Source organism: Anser brachyrhynchus (assembly GCF_964034855.1).
Source record: "Anser brachyrhynchus genome assembly, chromosome: 6".
Lineage (NCBI taxonomy): Eukaryota > Metazoa > Chordata > Aves > Anseriformes > Anatidae > Anser > Anser brachyrhynchus.
In genome coordinates, this window is record NC_137700.1 from 4298481 (window position 1) to 4315543 (window position 17063).

Genomic DNA, 17063 nt, shown 5'->3' on the forward strand with positions numbered 1-17063 from the left:
TTTAAACTGTTGTGCTTAAAAGAAGGTCACTTGCAAGAGCGGTTATAATCCATGCTATAAAATCGAATCATCCTCTAGAAAGAAAAAAAAAGGAGCAATTATCTTGCATGTACTCTTGATAAAGGAGGAGCTACACAATGGTATATAGTTTCACACTTTATTTTTGAGAATGTCCAGGCTTAAGTAACAGCTCTTGATGATAAATGAAAAGATTAATACGCAGTGGATTTACACAGAACATTACGTTTTTAACAATGATCGATACAGAGTATTTGTCATGCAAATCACCTGTGTACACCAAGGAATACTTATTTCAATATATATCTGTACAGTATTTACATTTTATATTTAAACTCTAACTCGAAACATTTTCCAAGAAAATACAGAAATGAAACTGGTAAGCCACAAGTCTTAATCTGCAGCATTTGGTCTACAACAGACCTGGCTTTTCCAGCAAGCGTATCTACATAGATATGTAACAAATCTTAAAAATAGGCATTGTTTTTATATATGAAGCATTATAAATGCTGCTTGGTTTATAAAGCTTCGGTTTTGTACCCGTTTAAAACTGTTCAAAATGTCAAGTGATTTAGAGCTTACTTTGTCAGAATATTTTAAAATTTAAGTCAGTCCAGGGGAGTTTAACTATTATATACAGTTCTCTCCCTAGATTGCACTGGCAACGGGGCAGCAATTTAATGCTAGAAATAATATACTTCCTGCTACGATCTCCTCAGTTACATGTTACTCTAAATAATTATTTCTGCAGGGTATAAGAACTTCAAATACAGCAAACGAACTCTCAAGGCGTTTCCTTTGTGCTTACAGGTAGACACCGTCGCCTGGCTGGATAAACAGATTTTCTTGAAGGTGTTATTTCAGCATATAAGAATTGATTAAAAAAAAAAAAAAAAAAGTGCTTCATGGCTTATTGGTTTTGTAATCTCACAGTTCTCCAGGAACACTTGATTTGCTGCATTTCACCATTACACTCGTCAGTAGCACTGATTCTGGTTTATCACTATTTGCATTACAAATCTCCTTGTCCAAAGCCTAAACTGATGTATGCACTGCTTGAAAACAAAACGTGGTTGCAGAGCAGAAGACTCAAGTCATTAGGTTAGCAGCTGCGTAACCATACTGCTTTCCAAGCATGAGATGTAGAGCTTATTGAGTTTCTATGAAGAGTTTAAATGGCTCCCATTAAGCAAAGATGTCCCCACACTGCTACTTCCTCTTAAGCAAGGATTCTACCTCCTTTGGCTGAGGCTTGCTCCCTTACTCACATTCGAACATTCATCCAAGTAGCCTGCAATTCCACATTCGTGGGGGAAAGTCTATAGAATAGAAAAGGTTCCTCCAGTCTCTTCCTCTCAGCCTTTTTTTGAAGCATGCAATAAAGCAAAACATTCACAGGCTGACCTTCCATGCAAAACAAGGCAACTTAGTAAGACAGGAACCGCAAAACTGATTGTTCTTTAAAGTTAAAATGAGATCTGAAATAGATCAAGTTAGCAAGTGGTGTTAAGTCTGTAAGTAAGTCTGTTTTTGCCAGTGCAGCACAGTTCCCTATCATGTAGCCAGAGCTGCTTCTGTAGCTCCAAGAAGCAAAACTGCTTTGACAAAATACTGTGTCATGAAAGCATTCGTTGGTGCAGTAGGCACAGCTCAGGTTCAACAAGTTTCTGAAAAAATGAGTACTAACAGAAGCAGCAGCGTCCAAAGAAACACTTTATGTCCCCACTGCAAAATGAGGGGCTTTACCTTGAGTGTTCTGCACACTGTCAATAGAAAAGCACCGTAACAGAATCTGCCACGGCAGTTTGTATGTTACTGAAAGACCATCAGAGTGGGACTGCAGAAAGATCTTTCAGAAGTTCCAAAAAGACATGTGGGGGTGGGAGTTTAGTTGTGTTAGATAACACAATCTTAGATAAAGATTTTGGTCTTAACGTAAAAGTAAGGGCGTCTACTGATTTCTTCAACTCCAACAACTGAAGCACAAGTCTGAAAAATCGCCTTTAAGAATGCAATGAAAATATTTAACTCTTCTGTATGTTCACAGTTTGTTGTCAAGCAAAGGAGTGAATGCTGATGCCTTAACTATCAAGAGCTGTAGCTTACAGAAGGACTACACCTTCCTGTTTTTTTCCCTTTAAAAACGGTAAATGCATGTTAAATTATTTGGGGATGTTTTCACATGCAAAGCCTAATGCAATGCGTGCAAGCCCTGTCATCTTCTTCCTTTAGTAGTGTCGCATTAAGGGGTGTAGCCGATTGACCGTTACGGGTCCGGTCGGCTTCAGGGTACTGAACTATCACGGCCACGGATCCACCAACAACGCAGCACGCCCTCGCTCTAGTCACGTTCAAGGAGAACTGTCACGGCCAGGAACAATGCAATTAAGTGCAGTTTATTACGGCAACAGATACACAGGTCCTTTGGATTGCCAGTGATAAATTCACTGTCTGCAAAAGCAAGCTAGCATGCATGAAATGCACAGGTACACGGCCTAGGTATTAAGACGTTAAAAAGCATAAAGACACTAGAGATTTCTAAGTTTCCGTGGAGACGCCTGGTATAACCAAGCGTTCAGATCTTACCTCGCAGCATCCCAGTGGGCGGGGGGGGGGAGGGTGAGAGGCTCAGCCTGTCGACTGATGTCAGAAGGTATCCTTCGTGACAGTATCTCCCCCAAGATTCCCTTTCTCTTAAGCCAATTTATATTATTTTCTATCTTTTAGGTGGAGCTTGAGTGACTCCAGTCACGCATATCTTGGTTGTGATTGGAACAGGTACAGCACGTTAGCCTGGAATGCCTTCCCTCCCAACCAAAGTAAACTGGAGCTGTAACTAACACAAGCAGAAACAAGGCTTCCACGTTTTCAGCTGAATAAAGTTCCAACAAAATCATCCTCTGGGATTTGAAGCTTACTTCAAATTACATGCCAACAGCTCTTTTCCCTGAAAGGTCTTGCCCAGTTCTTACGTCATAGTAAAGTGTATACCTATAAAATTTACAGTTAACGTCTTCTCTTAGTTTGTCCAATTTTTGCATTATCGCTCAGCTGTGTGCTCATTTATAAGCTGATGCATGTATACAAGCTGCTGCTCAAGTCCTACGTCTTGTTTGCAATTCTTCGTTTCCTTGTTGCCAGCATATTGTAAAGCGGATCCCTGCTGCTACTCGCTCTAGAAGAAAAGGAATCATCGGTTTGGTTACCAAATACCCGCTTCTGGAAACCAGAAGTGTTTTGGTCTCTCTTCCCTTCGAATGACTCCACACCTCTCATCAGATAATGGATTGCTGACCTAGAATCAGAGAACATCCCAAGGTGGAAAGGGCTCACAATAATGAGCGAGTCCAACTCCTGGCTCCACACAGGACCACCCCAAAAGCAGAGCCTATGTCTGAGAGCATTGTTCAAACACTTCTGGACCCCCGTCAGGCTCGGTGCCACGACCACTGCCCTGGGCAGCTGTCCCAGTGCCCGAGCGCCCTCTCAGGGCAGCACCTGAGGCGCACGGGGCTCGGCGGGGCGGCCCGGGAGGGGAGGAGGACGGCGGGGCGAAGCGGCCGCTCCCTCAGAGCCGTCTCCCCGCCGCCTCGCCCGCACGTCGGGGCTTTTTCGTGTCGGGGCTTTTTCGTGTCGCGCCCTCGGGCTCTCGCCGCGGGCGACATGCCGCTCCCCAGCGCGGACAGCTTGCGCGCGGGGCCTGCCCGCGGCGGCGGCGGGAGGGAAACCCCAACCGCAAAGCCCTCCCGGCAGGGAGAGCTCGGGGTGAGGGCCGGTCCGGCACCGACAGTAAAGACACGCCGGAGGAAACGCTCTGCTTTTAGCCGTGAGCACCGCGGCCAGGTTGAAAAGGCGTCACGCTGGAGCTCCGAGTTGGGCGGCGTTCCGAGGCCGTTGTGGCAGTTGTGGAGACGGCCTCGGCTGAGGTGGCGGCTGCTGTCGCTGCTGTCCCCTCTGTCCCCGCTGTTGCCGCTGTTCCCGGCGCCTGGAGACCCCCGGCAGCCCCCTGTGACAGGACCTGTGGCCCCGGGGAGCAGGTCCTGTGGCCCCCTGTGCCCGCCGCCTCGTCGGCCATCCCGGCAGCAATCCTGCCAGCACAGAATAGCTCACCGGCTTTACGTGCGTTTCAGGGTAAAGTGACGATTAACTTCTATTTCCTGGCTTGGGTGCTGCTTTATTCTTTAACGGAGCTTCAGGTTTAAAGGTTAAACTCAGTTCTGTCAAGGTTAAACTCAGTTTCGTGAATGGCATCTTGGACAAAATCTTAAGCTGTGATTGACTCTCTGCTTAACAGAGGCCAAACGTGTACCTACTGAGAAGCAGGTCATAGGTGATAAGCCCTCACAAATTAACTTGCTATCACAAAGTGACGCCCAGAAAAAGTGTATTCAAAAGCTAGGCTCATTAGAGAATCACAACCAAGCCATCATGACTGGTGCAGTAGACAGTGAGGTAGAGGGTGAGCCCTGGAAAGACAGAAGTAAAGTAGCAGCGAAATGCAGGTACCTTTGTGCACACGAAGCAGAAAAGCGCAGGCAGTAAAGTAATAGTGCTCCATTACTAGCGTGAGCAACAATTATATATAAATCGCAACCATTATCTATTAGATAATAGGTAATAATTAATAGATAATTGCAAAGCTCCAAAAATGCAATAAATAACTGATTCCCCTCAGAGAATGTCATTTGCATTTTTATATTAAAAAGACTCCAGAGTTGTAATGGATTAAAATCCTACGAAAGTGAAAGAAATGGCATCAGCCACTAGTTCTGCAGAAGCTAAAAGTAATACTGATAGAGTTTTGATGGAAATTTTTCCTTTGTGTGTTTAGTTTGGGGATTCCTTTTAAATCATTCATACCAGCAAGTTAGTTCTTCAAGGCCGTTTCTTTGAGATTAAGTGACAGGACTTCTACTACTCTTTTCTTCTTGGAATGCTTCTTGGTATTCTTACGTCAGCCAGAACATTTGTCTCTGTCGCAGATGAGAACAATGACCATAGTTAACAAGCCCAAATCTTCAAAGTCTAAAAAGCCATCTTCAAGGCGGTCTGGCAAATCCAAGAAACCGAGTACTAAAAAACTGATGTCACGCACCGCAAACTGGGGCCGGATACCACCTGCAGAAGATTCAAGCCAAGTCTCTGTGGCCCAAGGATGTGGAGGTGCTATTTATTGTAGATCCTCTGAAAAATCTAAGCCTTTTGCCCAAAGAGATCTAAGTAAGTGTGCGCTTTATCCTGCCTCCGTTTTCTTCAAAACAAAAGTAGAAAGTGGTAGTTCTTGCTTGTTGCACTGATAGAGAACGGGACTACTGTGAATACAGACTTCCAAAGCGATTCTCCTAAGGCAACTGAAGTGACTGACGTTACAGAAATTAATTTTGATATATTTACAGTCGACAGAGAAATGTGGGGAGCATTTTGTAATGCACTGATTCATCCATATCTTTTCTGTTTTGCAAAGAAAAGTGTTTGATTGTTGCTATTCACAGGTTCCATTATTCACAGGTTTTTGAATGTTAAGATTGCTCAGGAAAAGATCTGATATTTGTAGGGGTACCGTCATTCCTAGTTATTTGTTTTTACATTGTCCTTGCATTTATTACCATATAATTTCAAGTCTAAGTTTGTGGTTGAAGTTATAATAAGGAAAAAAGCATATAATAAGGAAGAAATTAAAATGGTTGACTAAACTTTTTTTTCCCAAAACGTTGTGTTGACCAGCCAATTTGAAGATGGCGGTATTAAAGGTGTCTGCAATAAGTTTTTCTGTTTTGGATTGTAGCTAGTTCCTCTAGGTGCTCCCGCAGAATAGTATTTTTACTATGCCTATATATACTTTATATATTCACTATACCTATATATACTTAATACCTTTCTTAGAAACAAACAAACAAAATCTCTTTTTAAATATAACTTTCTTGCAGTTGTTAATGATGGAATTGCTCCGCCACAAAGGATTCTTTTTCCACCTGAGAAGATACGTATGGATTGGCAAGAAACACAAAGTGTTGGAGTTGGCCTGTACAATCTTGGCAACACGTGTTTTCTTAATGCTACTCTACAGTGTTTGACCTACACCCCCCCACTTGCCAATTACATGCTTTCTCTTGAGCACAGCCAGTCATGTGAGTACTTTCTAACAGTATTTTAAATCTGTTGGATAGCTGTGAAGGTGAAAGAACAGCAGTGATTCTGTGAGACAAACTTACTTGCCTGATTTTACCTGTAGACGCTGGCTTTGAGCATTGTATTAGCAGTGGGCTCGGAATAGCATATGGAGTGCGTTTAATGCACCATGTGTTTTTTTTGTTTGTTTGTTTGTTTGTTTTTTTAAAAGGATCTTTTCTTGCTTCATGGGAATAATGAAGTGCATTGGACAGTAATGCATTTAATGAACATTTGGCATTTGGGCTATTTGGGCTTCCTGCTGCTAGAAAGGCAATAAAATTTAGGATGTTGGCATCATAGGTCTTTAGTCTGCACAGCCGAGGTTCCATAATGCACTACAATAAATGGTCTGTTCGTTGTTGAACCAATTAAAAAAAAAAAAAAAAAAAAAAACCTAGAAAGCAATATGAGCTGTTATGAACACGACTAGATTTTTTTGTGGGACTGTATTAAAATCTAGACTGATTTTGTCCTAAATAAAATGTTGTACTATAAAGTAAATGTTGTACTAAACCTGTATGCTTTTTAGGCTGGTATCTTTGTATCGATACCTAGAAATTTAACTGTTTTCTTCCTGTATATAGAAATCGTTTCAGTTGAGAATCCTGTTGAAAAAAGGAGGGCAGAAGTACTATTACATACATTACTGTAATTTTTCCTTTCTCCCAAAGGACTCGTAGCTCTGTATCATGAAGCTCACCTGACAGCACTGTGCTGAAAATAACCCACGTTCTCTTAATGCTGTATCATCAAGGTCAAATATTCTTTCCTCATACATTTTGCAACCTGTGGAGTTCACATTCCTGTCAGCCTTTACAAACGTGACTTTGCAGTAGTCTTTTAGATTTCTCATCACAAAATGCACTTGAATACAGGCTTAATGGATATTTTTATTCTATAAAGTTGTGTGAAATGAAATGTTAGGAGACTGTTGGGACAAGGAGAGTGGATATTGTATCTATAGTTTAAATGTTACTTATATGTTTGTTTGTAGTTATGTTTGTTTCGCTAGACTGGGATGCTTTCTTCTTTCACTCTTCAGGTCGTGAACAAGATTTTTGCATGATGTGCACGATGGAGACTCACATTAACCAGGCCCTGCGTTGCACTGTTGATGCCATCGAGCCTACGCGTGTTATCAATAATCTCAGTCGTAAGTGGCTTCAGATGTGTTTCTTTTTCAGCATCTTGTAATCTTCAAATAATTATTTGATGTGTATAAATGGTTTTAACACTGTAAAGAAGAGAGATTTTAGAAACAGGAGAATTACTTCATTTTTAAATGAGGTGAATACTATCATCTTCTTATTTAGGAATAGGACAACATTTCCGTTTTGGCAGTCAAGAAGACGCACACGAGTTCTTGCACTATACTGTTGATGCTATGCAGGAAGCGTGCTTGAATGGAAGCACCAAGTAAGCATAAACAAATTCACTTTTATACGTTCTCTAGCACCTTTTAGGCCTTTATTTACTATCAAAACTGAAAGTCTAGGTCATCCTTGGTTTTCATAAAACTCTTTGAAGAGTTAACTGTGTGCCTTAAATCTTCTGAGGTCTGATTATAATTTATTTCCAGATTGGACAGATCTTCTCAAGCTACCACCATCATTCATCAAATATTTGGAGGATTTCTAAGATCAAGAGGTACTTTTAAAAATATTCCTGTCCTTAGAACTGATCTGTGTCTTTTGTCGGTAGTAAAGCAGTCTGTAGTTTGTCTGAAGTAGTATCTATCGACAACTTGAATGTGGACAGTTAGTCTCCTTCACGTGTTGTTAAGCATTTATATTTTGCTTCCAGTGAAGTGCTTGAATTGCAAAGCAGTTTCGGATACGTATGAGGCATTTCTTGATATCACTTTGGATGTAAAGGTAGGAGGTTTTGTAAATATAATTCATGATGTTTAAGTACATGTATAACTTTCTAAATTAAACTTGTTTAACTTAAAAAACCAAACCACGTACAATGTTAAAATATAAGAGCTTGGTGGTGGTTAGAAAGTGGATTGGACTTTGTCCTTCTGTGGAACCCCTGTAAATAGTCTCCACGTCTGCATTGGGTTTAAGGGGAAAGAATTTTATTGCTGCGCAAAGTATAATACTGTCACACTTCTTTGTTGTTCTACCTCAATATACGTCTAATTGTTAGACTGTTGGATTTGTTGCCAGTATTGATGAGAAAGCACACTATAGATGCTGTCTGCGTTACTGGAAAATGATTTGTTTCAAAGTAGAATGACTTCCAGGTGAGGTAAACGCTGAGCATGCTCTTTCTGCCTCCTTCTTGACAGTGCTCATAGCAGATCGCTTAAGTATGTGTTAGTCAGGTTCTCTTATAAACTCCTAGTGCGTCTCTGGAATTTTGAATTTACAGTGACTTTACGCTCTTCTCTCTCGCTCCTCTAGGCGGTTTCATCTGTTACCAGAGCTCTAGAACTATTTGTGAAACCTGAAGAGCTGGATGGAGAGAATTGCTATAAATGTAGCGAGTAAGATTATTACTAATTATGTCTTAATACTAGATATTAGTTTTATATATTACATGACTTAGAGCGTAAGTTATCCTTTAACTTCATTTAGAAATAAGGAGACGCAGCATTGTTGTTGTTGTTGTTGCTTCATTTTCTAGTAGTGGTGAGCTGAAGCAAGGAGCTATGGAGAATGATTTGGAGTGGAAGGCAGCAGCAGGTTCCTACAGGTCCTAGCGTTCACTGTGAAACAAAGTTAGATTGAGTGTCAGGGAATGTGAGCTGGCTCTGTGGTAATGAATGTTAGCAGCCTGTGCTGGCTCACTAAACAGCGTCTTGCACAGCTCTTGAACTGTGAAACCTGTCGATGTGGACTAATGTCCGAAATGAGCTCCCTTAAGCCTAACCCGTGCACAGGGAAAGCCTGTTGAGTTCAGGCGCTCTCTGTGCTGATCAATATGTAAGATGTTTCTACGTATGTGAGAAACAATTGAACATTTGCATAAGATGGTTTGGCAAAACAAGCTGTTAGTCAAACATCCCCTCAGAAAAGCACAGAGTGCCCGGCTCAGTTCTGTAGGATTCATGCCTGACCCCTCTAAATGAAAAATGCAGTATCCACTTCTTGTTGTTGGATACTAAGGAAATTAGGGTGTCGAATCAAGAGCGTCCAATAGGTTATTAAAGCAATTTAATCCCAGGTTCGTCTTGGCCTGCGGATCCTAGAAAGCAACATGCAGCGTATTCAGGATTCTCATAACTGATGTCTGAGGAAGAGAAAGAACTGTAATAGCACCTCACATCTGAATTGCATGGTCCTTCCTTAATGTGCTCTTTGAGGTGTGATCGGTTCAGTCACACTTAAAGCCAGAATTTTCCGTCTTTTTGTGAGTTTAAAAGGAAAGGCCTTGCACATGTACAGTACTTTTTCCATTGCTGATAACTGTTATTAGTCTTATATATAACTCATTTTTACTATTTTTTGTTTATATTTTATAACTCCCTGGTAATACGCTTTCGTGAGAGATTCCTGTTCCCGCTATGCTCTGAGTTGTTGGTAAAACTTACCTTCTTCTCTGTATTAACAAACGTGACATGCAGTGCATGGGTTTATGAAAAGAAAAAACCAAACATATGATGCAAGTAAATATCATTCAAATAGCATAAGCATGCATGAGACATTAAAACGAGTTTGTTTTGGGGGCAAAAAAGATGATGCTTTCAAACACTTGTCTCTGCTTGTTTTTAAGGTGTAAAAAGATGGTTCCTGCATCCAAGAGATTTACCATACACCGTTCTTCCAACGTTCTCACAATATCACTGAAAAGATTTGCAGATTTCACAGGTGGAAAGATCAACAAGGTATATTTCCCGCTGTAATGCAACTTTGTCATCATGTAATGGGACATCCCCCAAAGCTGAAAGTTGTTAATATTTTCAGACAATAATTGTAGACTAACGACTACGGCTTATTCTTTCTCTTAATATCAGTAAAGTTCCTGCTTGACAAGAAGCATATACTTTCCTCTGAGAAGGCTAATTCATCAGAAAACAGTTGTCTGCAACTTCTAGTATTAAACGTTGCTTATGGGAAGACTTATTTTTAGTGAATCAAGAGATATATTCATATAATTCCAGTCTCTGTTTTTTGGAAGTGTTTTTCTCTGGCTAGTCCGCGAAGTACTCTGATATAATTTTTCTATCTTCTTGGTCTCTCTTTAGGAAGTAAAATATCCTGAGTATTTGGACCTCCGAGCCTACATGTCTCAATCAAGTGGAGAACCACTCCTCTATGCCTTATATGCGGTGCTGGTGCATCATGGTATCAACTGTCGCTCAGGACACTATGTATGCTACATAAAGGTAGAAGTCAACATCATTTCTAACAGGGTAAAGGTTGTGCTGGCAAACCAGTTCAAGTGTTACTAGTAGTACTGTTTCTAGGGAAAAAGATTTCATTATATGTTTATTTGACACGTGTGTATTTTATTGCTATCTGTGATTTCATTTGGAAAACATGCAATTCATCTAAAGATATCGTTGTCTTTATTTGCAGGCTGGTAATGGACTTTGGTATCAGATGAATGATGCAAAAGTAGTCCGTACTGACATTAAAAGAGTTGTTGGTCAGCAAGCTTACTTACTTTTTTATATCAGGTAATAACAAGTATTCAAATGTGTTCAGAAGAGATTTACTCTCCTGTTATTGATACTTTTCTTTTTGCAAGTGTTTTTCTTTCTCTCCCAGGAAAAGATGATTATTTCTCTAATTCAGTTCTGTCTAACCTGAAATTCTCTGTCATTTATTATCTTTTGTTGCTTGGCCTTAAACTGCAGCACTTGTGTAAATTGCTGTATATGTGTTATCTGTAGCTGGCTAATTTAGAGAAGGAGAGAAATGAAGGCCATCTGTGGTGTAAGAATGAATTATTGCTCTGAAAGTGATAGTCATAGTAGGAAGACTGTTACCTACTTTTCAGTTTGTAGTCTTGGCTAAGTCTTCTGTAGAGAAGGCTTCCATATCGTATGAACTGTTCCTATAAAATTATAGGATGGGATTTAATCCAAGAGTAGGCCGAAAGAAAAACTAAACTGAGATCACTGCTCTTTTCTGAAGGCGCTATGATTTGACGCTCGGAGAACGTGCTTTTTACTTAGCAGCACCGTCTTATCCCTGTTCATTCCCCCCTGGTCAGCGGGGGGCTAACAGTAAGCAGGCTGGATTTCTGGGACCACGACTTCCTCCTCATATGATTAAGGTAATTTAGGGAAGCGGGAGGGCAGATAATGGCACCAAACGGACAGTGGGTTTGGGGTTTGGTGTGGGGTTTTTTGTTTGGTTTTTGGCATCTTTGTTTTGTTTTCCTTCCCACGCTGCAGCTGTCTTCACAGCCCTCATGCTACAGCCAGAGTCATTCAAACAGTGGTTACTGCTGAATTGCGCAGCCATGCGACTCCATTGTTTATACCTCCTAGACAGCTTTGTAAAGCACAGAGAGCTACGCTCTTTGACAATTTAAGTAGAGTGTACTAATCCTCGAATCATTTAAAAGAGGACTTGTTTTTCCTATCGACGTCACTTTAGCTAAGACAGGGAAACCAAATTGTCTTATTCCTGAGCACCAGAACAATTATTCCAGGCTTTTTGGGGTATGTTTAAAGGGGAAACTAAATATATTTGGGAATAGCTTTAGGCAATGTTAAGTTGTTTGGATGGTTTTCAAAAATGATGTTAATTTGATATCAATATGCAGTAAACCAAAAGCAGGAATTAAATACACTTATGGGACTTGCATTTATCTTTTAAGGGCAGTGTTTTTTGCTTTTTAGGTGTTAAGACCATTTGTAGAAATACTTAGTAGGAGAATGACATGTTTAAAAATGTTAAATGGAGTGTTTGCATTAACCCGTCTTGCAATTTCTTCTTTTTAAATACAGAATTCAAGTCGTTTAAATGGAAATGGATCCATAAAAGAGGATGCAAATACCACTGGTGTCACCCTAAAAAGGCCATCTTCAGCACCACCAATGGCCTGTGTTCAAGAACAGGCGATTACCAGGCCTTCAATTACTGATACGTCAAAAAACCAGAAGATCACCATCAGTATTCACAATAAATTGCCTGCTCGTCAGACTGTGTCACAGCCTGACTGTCTTAGCAGTGCTGTGGAGGATGAAGATCTCTACAAGGCTGTTCCTTCATCCACAATCACAAATTCGGTAAAGCAAATGAAGCAAATACAAATACAAAAAAAAAAAAAAAAAGAGTTTCTGCTGAAATTTTTGTGGAGCCAAAGGTGAATGGAAATCCTAAACTCAGCTCTGATAACACAGTCCCTTACGGTGCAGAATCTTCAGGAAAATCTGAGGAGGAGTCAAAGGGCTTATTTAAAAGGAATTGCAATGCAATGTGGAATTTTGGTTGGAAAGGTAGTCCGTACATCGCAGAATTCCCATTCTTCCTGTCAGAATGCTGATGAAGGAAGATCCCAGCATGAGCTGCCAAACACTGATTCACTGAATGGTGCTATTAGTTTAGTTCATGAATCTAAAGAAAACGGACTGAAACTTGATGATTCCACTTGCCAAGTTGAACCTGTTAAACCTTGTGAGATGTTCTTTTCTAAAACAAACGGATTGCTTGAAACATAGTAGTTTGCTCCATCGAGAATTTCTCACCCACGATGTATTCGGGAGTGTTTATCATGTTCCTAATTCAGGCGAAATGCTGAGAAAACACAGCACAAATTTGATCGTAACCCTTTGTGATATTATGCCATTAGAATTTGCAGAGCTGAGCTGACATTAGAACTTGTCAGCTTAAGCTGAGCTGAGATAAAAATTCTTAAGTTTCATAAAGTAGATTTTGGGAGGTGAGTTGGCGTTATCTTTGAAGTGTAGATAATGCATACAACACAAAGCGATCTTGCTTGGCATTTAATGTAGAAATTCTGAGAAGACTAGTCCTCAGCACAAATGGTATTTTTTCTGTCTGCTGACTTGTGCGTTTTAGTTGCAGATGCCTGGAGCTATGCCTCCAGTCCCTCGAGAAGTCATCATGGAATCCCTCACGGCCAGCCAGCTGAACAGCTTGTCAGAGGAAAGAAGGTAAAATGAGCACAGTCTGATTAAGACAAGATTTTATGGAAGTTCATTGCGGTTTTATCTGTCTACTAATACTATTTAATGGAAGGATTTAAATCAGTAGAATTCCGTACTGTATGGCCAGTGTTGCGAACAGAACTAATGATCGACACTGTGCATAGCACTCTGATGCAGGCTGGTGCCTCGCGGAGAACTTGTGTTTTTTCATAGAATGTTTTTCCATTTTTCTCCATTATCTGGAGAAACATTGGCTGTTCCCCCGTCGCCCCCACCCCTTTTTTCTCAGAGCAGCAGGTGGAGGGAGACGGAAACGTGTTTTTATTTTGTGCAGTGTCCCGGGACCTCCGAAATCTACTGAGAATGATGAATACCTTGAACAGTACCAATGTGATGACCGTGGAGACAAGGAGAAACCAAGAAGATCAAAAGAACATGAACTGATTTCAGAAGAAAATGTTTTCTACATCAAAGAGTCTTCTGAGACTGGTGAGAAATTGCGGCAAACTTCCCCTCTAAAGTCTGACAGTGAATGTAGTTCTAAAAACCTTTCCTCCTTAGCTGTTACAGATAGATGCCAAGATACAAAGGACGAGACTAAAAAATCTGACAAAGAGCGTTACCAGAGAAAGAGGGAACATTCTCCTACTGAAGAGAAGGAGAGTCAAAAAGATGGTCATTCCAGCAAGAGAAGGTGCTCTCGGAGTGTGGAAGTTGTTAAGCAAAAGCGTCACAAGCAGGAGTATTGGGAGGGAAGCAGGTACAGATCTTCCCATAGTGAAAGGAACAGCCCTGATAATGGCAGAAGACCAGTAAAATATTCAAAGTACAGATCTCGAAGCAGAGGAAGATCAGAACAAGATAGCGCTAGATATTACCATTCCAAAGGGGAAAGAAGTTGGAGCAGAGAAAGATACTATCAAGATGAACCACGGAAATGGGAAAAATGTAGCTATTACAAGGATTACTATTCACCTCATGCAGCAGGAGACAGTAGAGAGAGAAAGTTCTCTCACGGTGATAAAGACTTTGACAAATTGACTCAGACTTACTCCAGCAGGTCACATAAGCGTTATCATTACAAAAGCAGATGGCCTCACGGTTCCCTCTTGAGAGAGGAAGATGTACATCACTTTAGCACACCCAGAGCAGACTCACATCGTTGCTCAGTAGCTCAGCAACATTCTGGAAAACATTCGCGTGAGAGACATGCACTTCCACCTGTGTCAGCTCATTTGGAGAACTGTCGCCAGAAAAAGGCAAAAGAAGGAAACAGAAAAAGACAATATACTCGTGCAGAAGGTAGTGAAAGTGAAATAGAAAGGCAACGCAGAAAGGTAGAAAAGGAGGTTTTAGGTGGTGAAAACATGAAAAAATATAAGAAGTTCTAGAAGAAAAAGAAGTCTGAAGATAAACAGGGAGAGAAGGATTCCAAGTAAGCAGGGATTCCAGCCTAATCAGCATTTTTTTTCCTAATTCTTTTCTGGGTGCTTCTCATGTTTTGTTTTTTTTTTCATAGTTTCTGAGTTATTTAGATAGCATAATCTGGCTGGGGATCACGACTGGGGATCATTAGGTTGATCAGTGAAGACAGGAAAGGTATTGCTGAATTGTGTCAGAGCACTAGCTTTGGACCACGTAGTTCGAATCACATCTGCACACCATTCTGGATTAGGTTAAAATATTTTTTTTTTTTTACTTGCACATATTCCAGAGCTAACCATTGTTAATGATCTGTGTACCAACCAGGACCTATGGTCCTTCAATCTGAGGGCTTAAGTTTGCTGCATCTAAAGGAAGTTACATGTGCACAAAGTACCACAAAATAGCTGACATGCGGCAAATCATCGCCTGTGGTAAAATAAATAAAGTTTCCTGTATGCAACAAGTGCCACATCTTTTTTTCTCTTTTTAACTTGCATGTTTCTTTCAGACTTTATGATTTGTATTTCTCTGCGCTCCACTTTGACAATGCCAATCGCAAGCGTAACAAAAAGAAGAAAAAGGAGAAACATCAGGAAAGTGAAAGGCTTCTTGGAACACTTAGATCCTCGTTTCCAGAAGAAAACCCGGGAGAAGAAGGAAGAATCCCATCCTCCAGATGGCTCTTTATGAGAGCAATGCAGAAGTGAGGGCAGTAAACAACCTCACAAGGAAGGGAAGCCTTCCAGTGCAGGTGAAAGGAAGAAACATCGCATCCAGCGAGTATATTAAAGGTAAGCGGCTGCAGCATGTTTATGGGATTCCTTTTAGATTAATCTAGAGATTATCTAAAACAGTCTTTAAATGCTTGATGACTGAACAGTCTGCTGGATATTAAAATATGTTTTGAAAAATATGTTTCAAATGTTGTTTTTTCAGCTGTGTGGGGAGAACAAATACAGTGGCTATGAATATTTTGGCTATTATTCAGAACAGCATGTGGAGGGATATGTAAACTATGTAATATGTAAAAATATGTACTATGTAAAAATCCTGCTTTTTTTCTCCTTTTTGTTTTTTTTTTTTGTCTTTTTCTTTTTTTCCCTGCTATTATAGGTTTAAGAATATAGAGGAATGCGCTGATGGAAGCCATGTAAAGAGTCTCCAAATTTGCATTGGGTTTAAGCGGAAAGAATTTTATGTCTGCACAAATTATGATACTGTCAAAACTTCTTTGTTGTTCTACCTCAATATACATCTAATTGTTAGACTGCTGGATTTGTTGCCAGTATTGATGACAAAGCACACTATAGATGCTGTCTGCGTTACTGGAAAATGATTTGTTTCAAAGTAAAATGACTTCCAGGTGAGGTAAACGCTGAGCATGCTCTTTCTGCCTCCTTCTTGACAGTGCTCATAGTAGATCGCTTAAGTATGTATTAGTCAGGTTCTCTTATAAACTCCTAGTGCGTCTCTGGAATTTTGAATTTACAGTGACTTTACGCTCTTCTCTCTCGCTCCTCTAGGCGGTTTCATCTGTTACCAGAGCTCTAGAACTATTTGTGAAACCTGAAGAGCTGGATGGAGAGAATTGCTACAAATGTAGCGAGTGAGATTATTAACTAATTATGTCTTAATGCTAGATATTAGTTTTATGTATTGCATGACTTAGAGCGTAAGTTATCTTTTAACTTCATTTAGAAATAAGGAGACGCAGCTTCGTTGTTGTTGTTGTTGCTTCATTTTGTTTAAACAACTGGTGCACGGAAATAATCCCAAACTTGAAAACGTTACATCTGTTTTGGAAATCTAAGAAGAGTGGCTATTAGCTGATATTGGACTTTTCTCGTAGCATTGTCTGCATCATGGCTTGTCAAGCTTCCTAGGCGTGTAGCTGCATGCTGAAATATTCATATTGGCAGAAGTGAAAAGACATGCCCAGTAAGTAGTGGTGAGCTGAAGCAAGGAGCTGTGGAGAATGATTTGGAGTGGAAGGCAGCAGCAGGTTGCTGCAGGTCCTAGCGTTCACTGTGAAACAAAGTTAGATTGAGTGTCAGGGAATGTGAGCTGGCTCTGTGGTAATGAATGTTAGCAGCCTGTGCTGGCTCACTAAACAGCGTCTTGCACAGCTCTTGAACTGTGAAACCTGTCGATGTGGACTAATGTCCGAAATGAGCTCCCTTAAGCCTAACCCGTGCACAGGGAAAGCCTGTTGAGTTCAGGCGCTCTCTGTGCTGATCAATATGTAAGATGTTTCTACGTATGTGAGAAACAATTGAACATTTGCATAAGATGGTTTGGCAAAACAAGCTGTTAGTCAAACATCCCCTCAGAAAAGCACAGAGTGCCCGGCTCAGTTCTGTAGGATTCATGCCTGACC

The 17063-nt window shown here is 40.6% G+C and overlaps 1 pseudogene across 1 annotated transcript; it reads left to right on the plus strand.

Annotated features, from left to right (window-relative positions):
• The first annotated feature begins 5009 nt into the window (after positions 1-5009).
• LOC308196970 (ubiquitin carboxyl-terminal hydrolase 42-like) lies at positions 5010-15819 on the plus strand (annotated as a pseudogene). Its single transcript has 15 exons — positions 5010-5238; positions 5946-6146; positions 7232-7342; positions 7503-7605; positions 7769-7836; positions 7993-8063; positions 8598-8680; positions 9910-10021; positions 10382-10522; positions 10716-10816; positions 11277-11418; positions 12098-12808; positions 13179-13267; positions 13596-14696; positions 15195-15819. The product of its transcript is annotated as a ubiquitin carboxyl-terminal hydrolase 42-like (transcript).
• Positions 15820-17063: the final 1244 nt, after the last annotated feature.